This window comes from Babylonia areolata, chromosome 14, assembly GCF_041734735.1.
Source record: "Babylonia areolata isolate BAREFJ2019XMU chromosome 14, ASM4173473v1, whole genome shotgun sequence".
NCBI lineage: Eukaryota > Metazoa > Mollusca > Gastropoda > Neogastropoda > Buccinidae > Babylonia > Babylonia areolata.
The window spans coordinates 9,641,896-9,649,395 of NC_134889.1; positions in this window are offsets into that span (position 1 = coordinate 9,641,896).

A 7,500-nucleotide genomic window follows, 5' to 3' on the forward strand; every position below is an offset into this window, starting at 1 on the left:
GTGTGTGTGTGTTCGGAAACAGCTTTGGGTCTTCAAACCTGATTAAAATTCATAGTTGTGTATGATAAGGACAGCAAGTCAACTGAAACTTATTATCATGTATTCTTCTTCTTCTCCTTCTTCTTCTTCATTCATTCACGGCCTGCAACTCCCATGTTCACTCGTACATACGTGTGGGCTTTACGTGTATTACTGTTTATACCTCGTCATGTAGGCAGCCATGTTCCTTTTTGGGGAGACGAGACGAGAATTAGTGATCGACTGACACTTTTTTTTTTTCCCAAAAGGGAGCATGAGCGTTAAAGTCTCCACCGACAACCCATTGTTCATTTTCTTTTACTAAATTCAGAAGCCAGTTTGAGTTTGAATCAGAAAATAAACAGAAAGGAAACTTATGACTAAATCATTTATCTTAATCTTGGCACCTGTAGCTGAAACATCAATAATATCTTCGGGGACAGGGGAGGCAATGAACTCATAATTAAGACCACACTGGACATACAATGCCGTGGTAACCCTTTCAGAACGGTCTGTGTGATACAAAGGAGGAAAACAGTATCCTTTTAACTCACTCAGTACGGCCAGTCCTCTCTTCTCCTCTACACAGACCCCTCGGATGTCCAGTGGGTGTCTGAATGACACAACCTTTAGCTTCCGTCGTCAGAATTGTGGTATTCTTTGTCAACATTCACGTCTTCAGTATAAGAGCCTTCCGCTTGCAATATTTTGATGATGGTAACTGGGGTGAAATGCTGTTTACATCGTCTCTTTCGCCGTTCGTATGGAGAGAGTTAAATTAAAGAAGGCAATTTAACTTTAGTTACATTTAAGGACTGTAAAAGTAAAACTTGATGGTTATTTTGACCAAGATATTCATGTAAATAATCTAGATTAGAAGCAATGGATCTGCAATTCCATTGCATGAAAGAAATTTCACATTTAATATTTTTCTTATTTGTTTTCGCCATAAATCACATTTTCATTTGAATACAAAAGGTCATTAGCTTTTGCTTACAAACTAAACAGTTAACATGTTAGGATATGGTTTCCACGCTGACCACCAGCTGCCTGCACTGATGATGTTGATGTAAGCATCATCACTAAAGTTGGGCAATCATTGTCGTCTTCAATATCAGTTAACATGGGTATTCCGCAAGGTTCTATAATTTCCCCACTTCTGTTCAACATAATGTTGTATGATTTGCCAAACTATTTGTCTAAAACTATAAATCTCGCTCAATATGCTGATGATATAGCAGTTTGGATGAACGTAACTTTGCAAAAGAAAACGGGCCTGCGTTATATCAATCAAATTAACAATTTCTATCAATCAGAACTTGATAAATTATACATTTATATGAAAGATAATGGATTACAGTTTTCAACTGAAAAGACACACATGATACCTTTTAATAATGGTGCTGCCCCCTCCACCCCCTCCCCCCCCAAAAAAAAAAAATTAAAAAAAATTACCAACTTTTCATCTTGATGGAAGAGAACTCTTCTACAAATCTGAGGTCAAATTCCTTGGTGTTTATTTTACTCCAAAGCTAAATTGGAAGAAACATCTAGAAAACATGAGATCAAAAGCAATGAAAAGCTTAAATTTTCTTAAAATCGTCAGTAAACAGCCTTGGGGTCAAGATTCAAAAACACTTATTCATCTCGCTACTGCACTGGTAAGATCTAGACTGGCGTATGGACAGGAGGCATTTTTCTCTGCTCCGAATGCTTTCCTTTAAAAAAAAAAAGCAAAGCCTAGACAGCAAAGCCATCAAGCTGGCCCTAGGTGTTCCGTTTCATACGAACACATTACAGTCGTATAGAGCTGCAGGAATACTACCTCTTAATGAATTAAGAAAGCTAGCATCGGCAAAATATGTAATTAGAGCAAATGCTACAGAAAATTCTGTCAAAACAGAGATTAATGTACGGTCTGACAAGCTTTTTTTTTTTTTCGAAACGAGCGAAACAGAACAGAAATCTATAAACTATTTCTACATACGTGTCAGATACTATCAATCAATCAAATGTTGCTCCGATTATGAGCACTTCGCCAGTTCCATTATGGGAATTAACTGGAGCAGCTTTTTATATTCAATATTGTGACATTAAGAAAGATGAAAATCCCAATATACTAGCTTCTCAAGTCAAATCACACTTGTCTGAAACATACGCGCGCGCGCGCGCGCGCGCGCGAGAGAGAGAGAGAGAGAGAGAGAGAGAGAGAGAACAACAAGAACAAGAACAAAACTTTAATCTCCAGGCCTCCGGCCCCTAGAAAGAGGTCAAAAGTACACAATATGGTGATCACTCAACCACAACAAAATGTAAAATACGTACTAACTTAACCTGTAGAACAAAGTGCTTCTCGTGCATTTTAAATTAATTCTAACTTTCATCATTGTTGTCACAGAATAGAGAGAGAGAGAGAGAGAGAGAGAGAGAGAGAGAGAGAGAGAGAGAGAGAGAGAGAGAGAGAGAGAGAGAGAATGCAATTTCATGAAAATACATGATCACAGAAATACCAACAAACGATACCACTGACTGCTGTTAATGAATGGCGCTCTCAGATGCGCTTAATTAAAGTACCAGTTCCCATGAAGAGAGATTAATTAAGTGGATTGATCGTGTCAGAATTTCCCCATCAATTGATGATCTCATCCACCTTCTGTATCCAGACTGAAAGAATGCCGTGAATTCCAATAGGTAGACTGGGACTGTGCTTTCAATTATCAGCCACTTTTTTGGGGGGGATGAGGTGAAGTGTCTGGGGAAGGGGGAGGGGAGGGGGTGGTGGTGGCTTAAATGTTTTTGTACATACAACGTGAGTCTAAGTAATGAGCTCTCTGTCTTTGTCTCTGTCTCTGTCTCTTTGTCTCTGTCTCTGTCTCTGCCTTTCTATCTCTATGTCTCTGTCTGTCTGTCCGTCGGTCTGTCTGTTTCTGTCTCTGTCTCCCACTGTGTAAATTCGTGTAAATTATTTCGTACACACTGTACCCCCTTCAGAAAGGGCCATGGCCTATACTGATTAAACTTTTCGTGTTGAGTTCCAGTTCTGACTGTCTGTCTCTCTCTGTCTCTGTCTCTCTCTCTCTCTCTCTCTCTCTCTCACTCTCTCTCTCCCATAGGACAATCAGTGATAACCAAAACATCCCCTTCGACTTTTTATCAGCTTGTTTAACAATGTGCTTACTATCCAGATTGTACCCCTCCGACCCCCCCCCCCCCCCCCCGCTCCCCCCCGACCCCCCCCCCCCCCCCGACCCCCCTCCTCGACTCCCGACCGCACCAGAACCTGCCCCCAACACCCCCCCTCCCCCTCCTTCTCATGTGTTTGTATAATGGCCTGAGGCCGATGTACAATAAACCATTTGTCTAGTCTTGTCTCTCTCCCACAGGTGTGTAGTATAGTGTAGTCAGTGCTTTCCCAGATCTTCAACGACAAGGAAAATTCCCGAGACCACTCAGTGGCCGGCGACTCAGCACCTGGTCAGTTCTCACAGCGAGTGTCTTATGTCATGACACCTTCAGTGGTCAGTTCTGTACGTGAGCAAGTCTATGCGTGACCAGTCTTCTTCTTATTTCATTGAGAAAACACTTTTTCACGTCTCATACATGAGGTGAAGATGATCAGCAGACAGGAGAGAGAGAGAGAGAGAGAGGGGGGGGGGGGGACTCGAACGTTTTAATGTACATCGGCCTTGGGCCACAATACAAGAGAAGCCATATCAATGGGATGGGGCCGTGGGGAGTGGGGGAGGTGGCGTTGACAACATGGTGAAGGAGAGAGACAGAGACAGAGAGAGAGAGAGACAGAGACAGAGAGACACAGAGAGAGAACCTGACCTGTGACGTTTGTCTTTGTTGTTGTTGTTTCCATACAATTTCCATCGTTTGCTTGTTTCTTGTTTTTTGGCTTACGGGTGTGTTTACACATAATGTGAGTAAATACAATATATTAGAAATGATCTCCAAAGCAGTCGCAGCACAGGTCTTGGATCCACTCCGCAGGGAGATACACTGTTTACGATCAACGATTAAGGAACTGCACACCACTGTGGAAGCCAAGGATCAGAGATCCTAAAACTTCAAGACAGAGTGGACGAACTAAAACAGTATGGAAGACGGGATTCCCTAAGGATCAACTCTGTGCCTGAGATGAAGGGAGAGTCAACGGACGAAGTTGTTAAGAAGATTTTGAAGGAAGTGGACATCGAAGTAACAGAAGACATGATAGACAGGAGCCATCGTGTCGGCAGAAAGATGTCTGAAGGGGATGCCAAAAGCCGTCCCATCCTAGTTAAGTTCACACCCCACAGACACAAGTCTGTGTTGATGGGGGCAAGGAAGAAACTAAAGACAGTGGACGTCAGGAAGCTGTTTCCCAATGCTGACTGGCCCCTTCTCACTCGGTCCACACAGCCATCAGCATCACGGCCCTGGCGGATCTGGCACTGCAACACCACGTCTCTACGTGATCCACGACCTCACCAAAGAAAGAGCCGAGATCGCCTGGATGGCTCGCAGCTATAAACGCCAAAAGAAGATCGACGACACCCGGGTTTACGACGGGGCGATCTTTGTTGAACGAGGAGAAACGAGTTTCCGTGTGACCACCAAACGTCAAGTGCAGCATTTTGGTTCCCACTTGATCGCTAATATTCATTTGAACCAGAAAAAAGCAGATTGTCATCTTTAGACGTTAGGATCTTTTATTTATCTTCTTCATCTTCATTATCTATCTTCACATAAATTCAGTAGGTATAACTGGCTGGAGCAGATTAATCAAGTGACAGGAAAGAAAAAAGGGTGGGGAGTGAGGGTGTGGGTGTGTGTGTAGGGGAGGGGGGGGGGAATCAAGGGAACGCATGCGCGCATGTGTGTGTGTGTGTGTGTGTGTGTGTGTGTGTGTGTGTGTGTGTGTGTGTGTGACACAGAAAAATAAACACGCACATAGGCGCTACCGTACGTGAGCACATACATGCATTTGCAGTCACCATCATCCATTTGATCAAATACTTGCTAATTGCCAGTGTCGGATGATGCATTGTGTGTCTGTTATTATGAGTTTTGCCTGTGCCTGTCATTGAGACAGTTCCGTGCATTATCACGATTCAATTGCACACAAAACAAGGTGCGCGCGTGCGTATTGAACGGTGTAACTTATATCTGCGATGAAACAGAAGAGTGGAAATTGTGTTTCGTTTTGTATTCATGAAAATTACTTTTAGTGTGTGTGTGTGTGTGTGTGTGTGTGTGTGTGTGTGTGTGTGTGTGTGTGTGTGTGTGTGTGTGCGTGCGTGTGCATGTGTGCGTGTGTGTCTGTGCGTGTTTAATGTACTCATATGCTTGTATGCTATAATAATTATGTATTGCCGTGTATGCATACATAGAAATACTTGTTACGATGTGCAGTATGTAACGTATCTATGAGAAAAGAGAAGGATGTGGAGGAGAGGAGCGGCTGTGTGTCTGCCCTCAAATGTAACACACCACGTCAGGACGAAAAGGAGTTCATTTTTTTAATGAAATAAAATAAAATAAAATATATAATAATAAAAAGTAACGCAGCTGAGAGAGAAACAGAATATGAAGTCCAGACGTATTCATATGTAAGTCATGATATTAACTTAATATCGATACGTTTTTTTCCGCCAAAATGTTTTTGTCAATACATGCTGATGTAACCTGTTGATTGTTTGACCCATGTGTGTGGACAAATCTCTTTGATTAGTTCACTGGTCTAACTAATTCACATGTCAGTCGCAAGCTTTTGGAGCGTACGTATTGCATGTGGATATGCGGTGCTCCTGCATGCACGTGTGTGGATGGAAGTGCGTGTGTTTGTGAAGGAGGGGGGAGGGTGTATAGTGGTGGGGATACGTCAGAAGGGTGAACCCGTTTTCCAGCCATGGAATGAAGCCACCTGTTCTAATGACGTTGTGAAAACGAGTTTTTCACGTTAATTTTACCCTGAATATTACCAAACTGTAATACTGAAATAATTCGGATATTTTTCTTTCTACAACAACCCTGTGGAACTCTCTCCCTGATCATGTCAAGAATTGTAACTCTCTAAGTGCATTTGAACGCTGCTTGTCTGCTAACGATTCCATTGTACCTATATATTATTATTTTGGTGAACGTAAGGAACAAATAATTCATTGTCGACTCGTCTTCAGATAAGTGATGTTAGAAATGACATGTTTCATCGCCACTTAGTGGATGATCCATTCTGCGACTGTGGCATTGGTAGAGAAACAGCTGAGCACTATTTGCCATCGTGTCCGTGTTTTAGCGTGGCCTGTAGAAATACTGTTTTAAATCTTCCCCAAGAATATACTCAGATACATACTCTCCTGAATGGTAATTCCAATTTTCAACTTAACATAAACATGCTGATATTTGAAACTGTACACAAATTCATCAATGAATCCAGTAGATTTCAATTATGCACTGTTCTTGGTGTGTAGGTGTGACTCACTATATCTTCTATATTGAACATGTAATCTTTCCATACTTCCTGTCTAGTCGGTCTATTCAAGTATGATTATGTGTAATGTTATTCCTTCTCCATGTGTATCTTTTTCTTCCTCTTTTTTCTTCTTTTTTTTCTCTCTCTCTTTTGTCTTATTCATTAACTTCTTGTTTTTCTTACCTCTTTCTGCTTTCTGTTGTGAACAACGAATATTAAAAATGATGTTTATATTCATTGTAAATTCGTTAAATATTATTAATCTCCACAGCTGCTAAAAACAACAACAACAACAACAACAACCAAACAAACAAAATGTCTGCAATAACTGTCATTTATATGCAGTTGGAAAATGCGTATTTCAACAATTGTGTGGCGTCCACCAGCCGTCAAACAAAAGAAACGAATGTAATCACATTCCTGAGCACGATATCAGCTGTTAGCTTGTTGTTGCTCCGCTGTCTATCTGTACATGTGTGACATGTTCACTGAATAAAGTTTTGTTTAAACCAAATACAATGGCACAGTGTGTGTGTGTGTGTGTGTGTGTGTGTGTGTGTGTGTGTGTGTGTGTGTGTGTGTGTGTGTGTGTGTGCACGCGCGCGCGAACGTGTGTGTGTGTGGTAAATTTATACATATTCATTAACTCTGGAAGTACTTAATTGTATCGACACCAATGCTGGTTTAAAATAAGAGAAAGATCAGTGGTTTGCTACTCATTTGTATTCATTATTTGTATTTGTATTTCTTTTATCACAACAGTTTCTCTGTGTGAAATTCGGGCTGCTCTCCCCACGCTACACTACAGCGCCACTCATTTTTTTGTATTTTTTCCTGCCTGCAGTTTTTTTGTTTTTTTTTTCTATCGAAGTGGAGTTTTCTTCAGAATGTTGCCAGGAACAACCCTTTTGCTGCCGTGGGTTCTTTTACGTGCGCTAAGTGCAAGCTGCACACGGGACTTCGGTTTATCGTCTCATCCGAATGACTAGCGTCCAGACCACCACTCAAGGTCTAGTGGAGGG